At 38.3% G+C, this 13,587-nt stretch overlaps 1 protein-coding gene across 3 annotated transcripts in view; it reads left to right on the top strand.

Annotated features, from left to right (window-relative positions):
- The window catches only part of FBXO34 (F-box protein 34), an 85,730-nt gene that overhangs the window by 14,788 nt on the left and 57,355 nt on the right, over nucleotides 1–13,587 (top strand). The window contains exon 1 of one of the 3 annotated variants that reach the window (XM_012451003.2): nucleotides 10,103–11,055. The exons of the other annotated variants lie outside the window; for them this stretch is intronic. The gene's annotated coding sequence lies outside the window, so the exon portion shown is untranslated. Of the gene's footprint in view, nucleotides 1–10,102; nucleotides 11,056–13,587 lie in introns of those variants that run through there. 3 annotated transcript variants of the gene reach the window in all.

A 13,587-nucleotide genomic window follows, 5' to 3' on the forward strand; every position in this document is an offset into this window, starting at 1 on the left:
AATTTTTGGTTTTCTTTAAGACGTTTTTCATTTGGGTTGTGTGGCTATGGCGTAGATATCTATTTTTTTTTTTTTTTTTTTTGAGGCGGAGTCTTGCTCTGTTGCCCAGGCTGGAGTTCAGTGGTGCGATCTGAGCTCCGATCTAAGCTCACTGCAACCTCTGATCTAAGCTCACTGCAACCTCTGCTGCTTGGATGCAAGCAATTCCCCTGCCCCAGCCTCCTGAGTAGCTGGGACTACAGGCAAGCACCACCATGCCTGGCTAATTTTTTTGTATTTTAGTAGAGATGGGGTTTCACCATGTTGGCCAGGATGGTCTTGATCTCCTTACCTCATGATCCACCTGCCTCGGCCTCCCAAACTGCTGGGATTACAGGCGTGAGCCACTGTGCCTGGCCTGGAATAGATAAACTTATCCAAAGAATAACGCCTAATTTTAATTTTATTTCCTTGTGCTTTATATGTGTTTGTAAACTCCTACCGTTCAGCTTACTTACCAAATGTTAATAGTGTGCCTACTTTGAGCCTTTTACATTTGAATGTCCCTTTAGTCTATGTTTCTGAAATTCTGCTTTATTGAATAATACAGATAACTATTGGAAAGTGTAATCTTTGCCCTGAGGAGCATTTACTCTTATAGGGTTAATGATTGTAAGCCCCTAATGAAATTTACACACTAGTTACTAAGAATTTTAGTGTTTTTGTTTGTAACCTTCCAGCCTTGTTAGAAACAATTTGATGTTTGCACTACAGGTTGAGTATCTCTTACCTTACATGATTGGGACCAGAAGTGGTTTGGATTTTGGATTTGTTTTGGAATTTGGAATATTTGCTTATGCATAATGGGATATCTTGGAGATGGGACTCAAGCTGAAACAGAATTCATTTATGTTTCATTTACCTTTTTTTTTTTTTTTTTTTGAAACGGAGTCTCACTCTTTTGCCCAGTCTGTAGTGCAGTGATGTGATCTCGGTTTACTGCAACCTCCAACTACCAAGGTTCAAGTGATTCTCGTACCTCAGCCTCCCGAATAGCTGGGATTACAGGCACGCCACCATGCCCAGCTAATTTTTTTATTTTAGTAGAGATGAGGTTTCACCATGTTGGCCAGGCTGGTCTCAAACTCCTGACCTCAGGTGATCCACCCGCTTTGCCCTCCCAAAGTGCTGGGATTACAGGTGTGAGCCACTGTGCCTGGCATCATTTACATCTTATACACATAGCCTGAGGGTAATTTTCTACAGTATTATAAATAATTTTGTTCAGGAAACAAAGTTTGTGCACATTGAACTGTTAGGAAAGGTATCACAATCTTAGTCACTCATGGGGACAGTCTGGTTATTTGGCATCACCATCACACTCAACTGAATTTATATGCTACTGATAAGCAGTCATTTTCTTATACTTACTCACATAAGAAAAAAGTAAAAGATACCAGTAAAATGTATGACATACCATTAATATAGTGGAATAATAATGTGTTCAGGGTGACTAAGTACAATAGCATCACTGGAATATCTGTATCTGCTGTTAAGCAACAAATAAGGGCAGGCTTTCAGTCTCCACCTATGATGTTATTTTTTTATTAAAAATGTTTCTGGACATTTTTGTTTGTTTGTTTGTTTTATTATGGCCAGAAGAAACATCAGAATCAGTTGAGGGACCAGGAAGCAGGACCTCTAGGGAAGAGAAGGCATTCTGCTAGATGGCTTTTGAAAATATTTCCTCCAGAGTCACTTGCCTCATTAACAACAGTTTTTGTCTTAGAATTCTCTCTTTGATTTTATGAACCAGCACGATTTGTTTTGTTATGAATGCGTGCTGCTCTAGTTCTCTAACAAGCCCATCATGCATTTGCACATGTCGGCAATAAGCACTTTTTTTGCTGTGTTAACAATGTCGTCTTCATTGTTGTGTGCCTGTGTTTTGACTGTGATCCGTCACATGAGGTGTGGAATTTTCCACTTAGGGTATCATGTTGGAGGTCAAAAAGTTGTGGGTTTTGGACGGATGTTTTGGATTTTGGATTTTTGGATTAGGGATGCTCAACCTGTACTATCAGCCAGGAGGTATAAACGAAGTCTCCTTTGTGGGTTTAAATATAATTTATTGCTTAAGAGGTTGCTGGTAATTGGTATGGATCAATAATTTATGCTTCATGGCTTCTACCTTATGATGTTAGTCATCTTTTGGCACTGGTGTGAGAATCAAGGTTCTCCAAAAGGAAGACCAAAATTTTGGGGGGATATTTCTAAAGGAAACATTTTTTATTTTGTGCGTTTAAATTGTAATCATTACATAGAAATAAGTACATAAAAAGGGAGCTACAATTATATACACTAATCATAGCTGCATAAAAATAGTCAAGACTTGGGACTACTGCAAAATTAAATGGTCTAATTAAGAATGGTTAGATTTTGAGTAACTCTTGTTGTGTTGTTTATGCCATGAAAAAGGCAAGAGTTTATATTCACATATTTTTTAATAGTGTTGAAAAGAAAAACATGTACAGTCTTTTTAATACTTTTCTCAGAAATCCTAGTTGTTTCTTTTTTTTTGAGACAGAGTTTTGCTCTTGTTGCCCAGGCTAGAGTGCAATGATGCGATCTCGGCTCACTGCAAGCTCTGCCTCCTATATTGAAGCAATTCTGCTGCCTCAGCCTCCCAAGTAGCCTGGATTACAGGCACGCGCCACCACACCCAGCTAATTTTTTTTTTTTTTTTTTTTTTGTATTTTTAGTAGAGACCGGGTTTTTCCATGTTGGTCATGCTGGTCTCAAACTCCTGACCTCAGGTGATTTGCCCACCTTGGCCTCCCAAAGTGCTGGGATTACAGGCCGTGAGCCCCTGTGCCCAGCCAGAAATCCTCATTTTATTTCAGTCTGATTCATAGACTTTCAAATGATCCTACTTGTAACTGTTTAGAATCTGTACTCCTCTAACAAGAAAGAACCTTTTGTAATGACTTCTTCAGTTAGTCAGGGAAAAGGCTTGTTGGATGATTTGATTTAGCTAGCTGCTTTATTTGTTCTACCCTTAGAGCAAATTATGAGAAATTAAAAACTATATAGGGCCGTGATGGCTCTGGCCTGTAATCCCAGCACTTTGGAAGGCTGAGGCAGGCAGATCACTTGAGGTCAGGAGTTTGAGACCACCTTGGCCAACATGGTGAAACCCCATCTTTACTAAAAATGCAAAAATTAGCCAGGCGTGGTGGCGCACACCTGTAGTCCTCAGCTACTTGGGAGGCTGAGGCAGGAGAATTGCTTGAACCTGGGAGATGGAGGTTGCAGTGACTCAAGATCCATGCCCCTGTACTCCATCCAGCCTGGGAAACAGGAGCAAGACTCTGTCTCCAAAAAAAAAAAAAAAAAAAAAAGGATATATAGTATATATTTCAAGCAGCAAAATGACCCCAGTACTTCTCTTTTTGGTTAAAATGTTTTCTTGCCCTTTTCTGGCAAAAGATTTAGAGTTCTTTGCCCTCTCCTTTTTTCCCCTTCCAGCATGTTAAAATTTTGTTATTTTTTAATCTAATGGTTCTTGAGTAATTAGTTTAGTGTGAAGTATCTCAAAAACCAAAGTCTAATATAAATCTTCAAATCATTGAAATCTACATATACCAAAATCTCGAAAAAGCTTAAACTGTATCTTTTAGTAGGATTGAAGAACATTTGTTTTAGTAGTATTGAAGAACATTTATTTTTGAATAATAGGTTCACATGGTTCAAACACAAAAGGTGCAAAAAATGAGAAGTTTGCTTCCTTTCTCCCTCTCTTGGGCACACTTTACCCCTCTCTGGAAGCAACCAATGTTACCAGTTTCTTATCTATTCTTCCAGTATACGATTCTTTCTTTCTATGTATGTATGTATGACAGAAAGAGGTCTCACTCTGTCCCCCAGACTGGACTGCAGTGGCATGATGACAACTCAGTGCAGCCATAACATCCTGGGCTCGAGAAATCTCCCACCTCAGCCTCCCAAGTAGTTGAGAATACAGGCATGTGCCACCATGCCCACCTAGTTTTTTGTTGTTGTTGTTGCCCAGGCTGTTCTCGAACTCCTGAACTCAAAGATTATTCTGCCTTGGCCTCCCAAAGTCCTGGGATTACAAGAGTCACCAAGCCCAGCCACTCTCTACCTTTTTAAAAAAACAAGTATGGTAGCATATTCCATATACTATTAGCTTGCCTTTTTTCACCTGACAGTAGTTTTTAAATTATCTACATATTCGTATATGAAAAATGTATTTGTGATAGAAAACTTGGGGAACAGTGACTTAAACAACAGAAAAGTATTTTTCTGTGAAAAATGCAGGTAGGCAATTGAGGGCTCATCTGCCATTCATGGTGTTGCTGTTTTTCTCTTATTCTCCTTCTTTTTTTGAGTTAAAGCATAATGGATTGATACAGTAACATGTACAGATATTAAGTGCATGATTCAGTGAGGTAATCACCCCCCACCATCCCTTTTCTGATTATCTGGCCCTTTTCGTTTTTTTTTCTTTTTTCTTCTTTTTTTTCTGACAACTTCATAACATTCTTGGAGTTATCTGGCCCTTTTCTATACTAATACTGCTCTATGCATGTTGCCTGTGTCCTCACTGACTTAGCTGGATCTCCAGCTATTGCAACCCAGCGGGCAGCGGGATGCATGAAAGGGCAGAGGTTCTATGTTACCCTTTTAAAGGAAGATCTCTAGAACCTGTCACTTGATAACAGTTTGAATTATGTTTCATTAGTTAGAACTTAATGTCACAGCCACATCTGAATACAAAGCAGGTTGAGAAATGCAGTCTTCACTATCTTGTTTTGTATTATGAATAATGCTGCAGTGAATAACCTTGTCCAGATTTTTATTTATTTATTTATTTATTTATAAGACAGAGTCTCTGTTGTCTGTAGTGCAGTGGTGCCATCTTAGCTCATTGCAACCTCTGCCTTCCGAGTTCAAGTGATTTTCCTGCCTCAGCCTCCTGAGTAGCTGGGATTACAGGCACCTGCCACCATGCGCAGCTAATTTTTTTATATTTTTAGTAGAGCGGGGTTTTACCATGTTGGCCATGTTAGTCTTGAACTCCTGACCTTAAATGATCCTCCTGGCTTAGACTCCCAAAGTTCTGTGATTACAGCCGTGGGCCACCTCGCCTGGCCTCAGATGATGTTTTATGGGATAAATTTTTAGAAGGGGAACTACTGGATCAAAGAATATTTGCAGTTGGACAATATACCTATTTTCTCACATCCTTTCTGACACAGTTTTCGTATTGGCCAATTTTATCAGTTAAAAATATGATGACAGAGGGTAGCTCTAATTTGCCTGATAGGACTTGTAGGTAGAGAGAAAACTTCTACCCTTACATATTGATGATACCTAGAAAGCATGGATTACACAGCTAGCTAATGTAATGCTAGTTGGGTGAAGCATATGCAGCATGTTTTCATTTTATTTAGGCCAACTATAACAGAAGACTGATAGTTAAAGGTAGATGAGAAACCCTTCTACTCATAAATATGTCACAGTAAACTGACAGGAAGACAAGGGAATCATGTATTTTTGGGAGTTTTTTAATTAAAAAAGTAAATTAGGGCTGGGCATAGTGGCCTATGCCTGTAATCGCCACTTCAGGAGGCCAAGTTGGGAGGATAGCTTGAGACCAAGAATTGGAGATCAGCCTGGACAACATAGCAAGACCCCACCTCTAATAAAAACCCCAACAAATTAGACAAGTGTAGTGGCATGCACCTGTAATCCCAGTGCTTTGGGAGGCCGAGGCAGGAGAAATTGCTTGAGCCCAGGAGTTTGAGACCACCCTGGGCAATGTAGGGAGACCCCATATTTAGGGAAAAAATTAGCTGGGCATAGGGTGGAGTGCACCTGTAGTCCCAGCTACATGGAGGTGGCTGAGGTGAGAGGATCACTTGAGCCCATGAGTTCAAAGTTACAGTGGGTTGTCATTGCACCCCTGCTCTCCAGCCTGCATGACAAAGACCTCGTTTCTTTCTTTTTTTTTTTTAAAGGATCAATTTGTGTGTAAGGTTAATTTACCATTAATTTTCTTTGGTCCTGTTTTCTATCACATACATTTCTTAACGTTTAGAAATGTATTTTTAACTGATCTTAAAGTACTCTTGAACCTAATGGGGAAAAAGAAAGTAATATGTATTTTTTGTTTTTTTTTATTTAATATTTTTTGTCTTGTTTTCTTAACTTTCTTTTTATTCTCCAATTGCTAAATGGGTTCAGATATATTACATGACATGTATTCTGCTTAAACTGTAATTTTTTAAATAGAACGTTAAATGTCCATAATTATATTTTTAACTCTAAATATGAGCTTTTTGTTAAGACTTAAGGAAAAACTTTCTAGTAATTTTCTATGCCACTGGGTAGTATTATAAGCTGTATTTACTTTTTTTTTTTTTGAGACAGGGTCTTGCTCTGTATCCAGACTGGAGTGAGTTGGGTGGTGCCAACACAGCTCACTGCAGCCTCTACCTCCCAGGCTCAAGTGATCCTCACATCTCAGCCTCCAGAGTATCTGCGATTACAGGCGTGCACCACCATGCCCAGCTAATTTTTGTATTTTTCTTGGTAGAGACGTGGTTTCGCCATGTTGCACAGCTGGTCTTGAACTGCTGGACTCAAGACCCTTCTGTCTCCCAAAGTGCTGGTGTTACAGGCATGAGCCGTTGTGCTCATCCAGTACTTATTTTTAAAATAGGAAATGGGAGGATTAAAAGAAAGGATATATATGCATGTTTTTCCCATACCACCTGATAGTCTTAGGTAGCAGAGACCTCTTACTTAGTTACCATAGGTACTATGGCATAGTAGATTAGACTCCCAGTAGCAATGTTTTGGCCCTTCTGGGTAAGAGGGAAAGGGGTAGATGTTAGCAATTTTAAAATGTCATTTCTTTAAGTAAAGAAACTTTTTTTTGTTGTTTAAGTGGAGTCTCACTCTGTCACCCAGGCTCAAGTGCAGTGGCACGATCTTGCCTCACTGCAACCTCTGTCTCCTGGTTCAAGCAATTCTCCTGCCTCAGTCTCCCAAGTAGCTGGGATTACAGGTGTGTGCCACCACATTTGGCTAATTTTTGTATATTTAGTATAGACAGTTTAACCATGTTGGCCTGGCTGGTCTTGAACTCCTGACCTCAGGTGATCCCCGCCCCCCACCTTGGCCTCTAAAAGTGCTGGGATTACAGGCATGAGCCACCACACCCAGCCCTTTTTTTTTTTTAGTTTACATTTTAAATATTTTTATTTAAAAGTGTTATTTTCATTATTTAAAAAGTAATTTTAAATTTAAAATACTTTTAAAATTTTGCTTTTGGAGACTACTGTGTTCCAGAATTATATCAGGGATGCAAAGCTGTGCTAAGTTGAAGGACTATATTCTGTTAGTGGAAAGGGACTATTAGTCTGCCCAAGTACATCACCTGCCTCAGTCTTCTAGTGGTTTTGTGGTGAAGTTGCTTTCAGTGGTGGTTTAGTTAATGCTGTTTGACTTACATCCCAATAAATCAGTTGAAAATAAATGCATTTAATATATCTAACCTACCAAATATCATAGCTTAGCCTAGCCTACCTTAAAACATTCTTAGAATACATATATTAGTCAACAGTTAGATAAAATCATCTAACACAGAGCCTACCTTATAATAAAGTGCCAAATATCTTATTTTATTGAATACTGAAAATGAAAAACAGATTAATTTGAAGAGCAGTTTCTACTGAATCTGTATCACTTTTGCACCATTGTAAAGTCAAAAAGTCGTAAGTTAAACCATCCTAAATTGGGAACCTTCTGTAATGGAAAAAAACCCTCTAGGTTTGAATGTGTTCCATGGTGTCCAGATGGACCATCCCTTTCCTACTGGAGGTAGCTTTCTGCAAAGTGAGGTGTGACAATATTAATAGCTTTATTTCTTAATGTGGACTAGGCCTTATGCTAAGCATTTATATATATATATTATCTATTCTAATCTTTGTAACAGCTCTTTGAGGTAAATATTCTTTTTATTTTTGAGACAGAGTCTCTTCTCTGTTGCCCAGGCTGGTATGCAGTGGCATAATCTTGGCTTACTGCTTTCTCTACCTCCTAGTCTCAAGCAATTCTCCTGCCTCTGCCTCCCGACTACCTGGGATTACAGGCATGTGCCACCATGCCCAGCTAATTTTTTGTATTTTTAGTAGAGATGGGGTTTTGCCATGTTGGTCAGGCTGGTCTCAAACTCCTGGCCTCAAGTGATCTGCCTGTTTCGGCTTCCCAAAGTGCTGGGATTATAGGTGTGAACCTGGCTAGGTAAATATTCTTGGCCATTTTTTCTTGCCGAAAATTGATTCATACATTAAATACCTTGTCTAGCTAGTAAGTTTTGAAGCTAGAATTCAAACCCAGCCAGTCTTGGGGAGGAACTTGACTACACAAAACACTTTCCTATTATAGTAAAGAATACTTTGAAATAAAATTAAGAAATTAAGAACAGCTTAGTGGAACACTAATGTCACAAAGAGATCATTATCTTTTATTTGCTCTAGCTTCCCATGATTTACTGGATCAAATGAAACTGCTGTGATTGAAGCAGTAATGTTATGTTAACGTTAACGATTGCTGTAGGTGCAGTGGCTTACACCTGTAATCTCAGCTACTTGTGAGGCTGAGATGGGAGGATCTTTTAAGACCAGTAGTTCAAGGCCAGCCTGAACAAGTCCCTTATCTCTCTCTGTTTTTTTTTAAGTTAACCAATGCTAATTTAAATAAAGTAAATATATATTAAATAAGCCAGAATTGGCTCTTAATTATCTCTTCCACTACTTAGATTTAGTTCAGTTCAGGAACAGTTTGGCTTCTTTTGGGGGCAGAATTTGTATGTTCTCTCTTTATCTTCCCTAAAAATTAGATTCAGCAGGAAGGCAAAAGTTACAACTGTGTAGCTGGAAAGGAAGTATAATTTAGTGAAGGAGTAGAGGGGTGGTAGACAAGTGGATAGGTTTTACTGTTGCTGATGTTTTTTTGTTTTTGAGACAGAGTCTCGCTCTTATTGCCCAGGCTGGAGTGCAATGGCACAATCTCAGCTCATCGCAACCTCCGCCTCCTAGATTGAAGCGATTCTCCTGTCTCAGCCTCCCCAGTATATCGGATTACAGGCATGTACCACCACTCTCAGCCAATTTTTGTATTTTTAGTATAGATGGGGTTTCTCCATGTTGGTCAGGTTGGTCTCAAACTCTTGACCTCAGGTGGTCTGCCCGCCTCGGCCTCCCAAAGTGTTGGGATTACAGGTGTGAGTTGCCACGCCTAGTCTGTTCTTGATTTTTAAAAGAAAAACTTCCCCATCATTTATATAAAATTATAGTAATGGAAACAGTCTTCCCCTGCCTACTCTAGGAAACAATTTTTAATTTAAAAATTTGACTAGAATATTCTGATTCTTTAATGTGAATTACTTTTGAATCTTAATTAGCAATTTGTCTTCTTTTTTTCTTTCTTTTTTTTTTTTTTTTTTTTGAGACGGAGTTTCGCTCTTGTTACCCAGGCTGGAATGCAATGCCGCGATCTTGGCTCACCGCAACCTCTGCCTCCTGGGTTCAAGCAACTCTCCTGCCTTGCCTCCCCAGTAGCTGGAACTACAGGCACGCGCCACCATGCCCAGCTAATTTTTGTATTTTTAGTAGAGACGGGGTTTCACGGTGTTGACCAGAATAGTCTCGATCTATTGATCTTGTGATCCACCTGCCTTGGCCTCCCAAAGTACTGGGATTATAGGCGTGAGCCACCGTGCCCAGCAGCAGTTTGTCCTCTAAAAATATATATATTTTATTCCCCACCATACAAATATTTCTGTTCTAAGGAGCTTCAGACTATACCTGGTTATTTCTCCAGTATCATAAATCAGTTTTAATTTGTTTTAAAACAGTGGTTTAGGGGAGTAAATTAGAATCTACAATTGTAGGAAGACCCACTCTAATCTTACTATGCAAATGGACTTTCCCCTTGACCGGCGCCTTTTTGGATGCTACTTACTGTACACATGGCTGGCAAGAAGGGAAGATGGAGCCACCATTTTGAACATGATTGGCTCAACTGCCAGCATCTGTGTCTGCAGCTTTATTTTACAGGCTGCTCTTTGTTAGGAAAATGATTTGGGGCTGCTTTTCATTAAAAGGAAAACCTTACCAAGGACTCCTATACTCTCACTATCTGTCTAAGTAATTTCTTTTTTAACTCCTTTATCAGTATTAACATAGAGTAGTTCAGGTGTTGCAGTCAGACTGCTAGGGTTCACATCTTGGTTCTCCCGCTTACTATTCGGTGCCGTAAGTTACTTAACACCTTATTAGCCGCTCAGTGCCCCTGTTTTCTCATCTGTAATATTTGGACAGTAATAGTACCCACCTATTAGGGTTGTTATGAAGATTTAGCCTAAAATACATATTAAATGCCTAGCATATAGTAAGTGCTCAGAACATGTTATTTTTCCTTTTCTCTTTACCAGCAAAAATTATGTGATTTAGATATGGTAGTGATAGCTTCTATCTGAAATTTTGATAGGATGAGATAATTTTAGATGGTGTTTGTCTTTTTAGAACCTTAAAGAACACTTGGTATCATTACATCAAATGCTAAAATGTGTATCTCTGTGTATGTGCAAATGTTTTCATAAAAGTCTTTGAAAAGCCTACTTCTTCCCAAGAAAGGATCTCACTAAAGATTACTTGATAAAAAAGAAATCTTGGAGCACAGCCAAAAAACCAGGACCAAAAAAGTACTGTTTTCACGCCCAGAAACTGTATGTGTATAATCAGAATCATTATGTCTTAGGATGTTAGGGAAGCTTTTTTGTTGCATATGAAACATACACTGACTGTCTGCTTCTTAGATTTGAGAAATGTTCAAAGTTCCTTTATAAATGGATGTCTAGGGCAGGACTGGCAGGAGGAAATCATTCTTTTCCCAAAACAAACTTTTTTTGCTTCCAGTAAGTGGTGGAACACTGTTGAAACTTCCCTTACACGCCCTCTGCTGATTATTTGTGAAACTCAGGTGAGTTAAATGTGTAATTCAAGCTTGTCCAACCTGAAGCTTGTGGTGGCTTTGAATGCGGCCCAACACAGATTTGTAAACTTTCTTAAAACACTGAGATTTTTCTTTGCAATTTTTTTTAAGCTCATTAGCTATCGTTAGTGTATTTTGTGTGTGACCCAAGACAATTTTTCTTCCAGTGTGTCCCTGGGAAGCCAAAAGATTGGACACCGCTGGTGTAATGGTTTCTCCCCCTTCTCCCATACTTGACCCTTATTTGAACTAGGATTATTTCTCTTTTTTACCCTCCTGGATGAGTGGAGGAAGTCATTGAAATCTATTTTATTGCTATTGTTATTACTATTTACTTTTTAAAATGGAAACTTACACAAAAGTATGGTCAGTGAGCCCTTGTGTTTGTACCAGTTAGTTTTAACCCACCCCTATATTTGCCCTACTTGTTCTTGTCCTTATCTTTTAAAAGAGAAAATTCTAGATATGTTATATTGGCCCAAATTACATTGGTATGTGTCTTTTAAAAAGATAATTTCCCCCATAACCACAGTGCCATTATCCCACCTAACAAAACTAACAGATTGATGTGATGCCTTAGATTGATTTGAGTCTTAGTGTCCTCAGATTCCTTTTTATCTAAAACTCAGATATATTTAAGTTTGTGTTTATCACTTTTAAATGATCCATTTTCTTCACTTACATACAAGTATTTTGTAAATGTTTGACTTCCTAACTTGATACGGAAATTTTCAAGCAAAAGTAGATGGAATGCATATAAGAAATCCCCGTGAACTTATCACCCAGCTTCCAACGGTTACCAACCACTCTACTCATGTAGGAGGGGAAATTATCAAATCATGCCCAAGTTTATTTCATCTACTCCCCTCCTACTTCCCCCTCATGAATTATTCTCAGGCAAATTCCAGATTGGATATTACTTCTTGGCAGTCTAGTCTGTGTCTTTGAAAGATAAGGATTCTTTAAAATGAGTGTCTGTGTGTGTGTGTCTGTGTGTCTGTGTGTCTGTGTCTATGTCTATGGATAAGGATTCTTCAACATGAATTAGGTATACATATATAACATATATATAACTCATGTTAAAGAATCCTTGTCTTTTAAAGATAGAGTATATCTGCATATATATATCTCCACAATACCATTGTCACCCTTTCATTCTTTAATATCTTGAGGTATTTGGTATTCAAATTTTCATTAGTCTCAGATGTCATAGTTATTTTGGTAATGGTTTGAATCAGGATCCATATAAGGTTTCTACCTTGCAGTTGGTTGGTAATGACCGTTAAGTCCCCTTTAGTCTATAGGTTCCATTTTACTACCTCTCTTTGATGATTTTTGTTGTTGTTGTTATTAAAGAAACCACATTTGTTCTAGTGTTTTTCAGAGTCTGGATTTTGATGATTACATCTGTGGCTTAGTTCAACATGTTCTTTCTCTGTAAATTGGTGATTAAATCTAGAGGTATACTTAGTTTTAGAATATATAATACAAGCACATGGTAAATTTAAAACAGTTCAAAAGTCTGTGTATTGAAATGTTGGTTATTTTTCCACACAGTATTTTAGATATCTACTCCAGAAGGAATTATTCTGTCTAGAATGAATGATCTGTTTTTGTTAAGCTTCATATCCTATTGAGCATACTAAATATTCTTTTAATTCTGAATACACAAAGGTTATTCTTTTGTAAATTTTAGAATTGTAATGTCTATTGAGAACAAAAATAAAGCAGCAATTCCTGTCTCTGTAAGTGAGACCTCAGAACAGTTTACTGATAGGAGTATTCCAACTAAACTTTAGGTTTGAATAGCAGAACATTACATGGAGGTGATTTTTTGGAAAATATTTCTCTGTCAGCTATATAGTGATAGGTACACAGGTAGATTTGAACCTGGGATAATTGTCATCTTTTAGTTTGCCTTGCCAGGTTGTGTAGAAAGTTTGTATGATGTTAGGCAGTTAATAGAATAGAAAGTTTTAAATAGCCTTGCTCTCATCAAGTGACTCTGTAGTCTCTTTTTTTAAATTGAGGCACGGTCTCACTATGTTACTCAGGTTGATCTGGAACACCTGACCTCAAGCAGTCTTCCTGCCTTGGCCTCCCAAAGTGCTAGGATTACAGGTGTGAGCCACTTGTTTGGGGGTGGGGAAGTATGGAGGTGCAGGAGTCTTTTCAAGCCTTTTCAGTTCCCTTCAGTAGTTATTTTACTCATGCACTCTGTGGCTAGAGTAGGCTTTATAATTAGTATTGCTAAGTGGTTACTTATTAGGTACGGAAACAGATTTTATGATGATTCCTGGGTTTAGAAAAGAATTGGTTAAAGACTAAGAAATTGTTTTCTTTTTTTTTGGAAAATCTAATGTAGGTAGTTTTGGGGTAAATGCAGCAAAGAATAAGGGACTTACCTTTGGTTTGAACTAGATGTATTTCCTTTTTTTGGTGAATAGTGGAAGTAGTAAAGAGGTTAACAGTTGTCAGGGCTTGTCAGATGATCCTGGGATTTTGAATACTGTTGATGGA

This window comes from Aotus nancymaae, unplaced genomic scaffold (assembly GCF_030222135.1).
Source record: "Aotus nancymaae isolate 86718 unplaced genomic scaffold, 86718_ANA_hifiasm-v0.15.2.pri h1tg000062l, whole genome shotgun sequence".
Lineage (NCBI taxonomy): Eukaryota > Metazoa > Chordata > Mammalia > Primates > Aotidae > Aotus > Aotus nancymaae.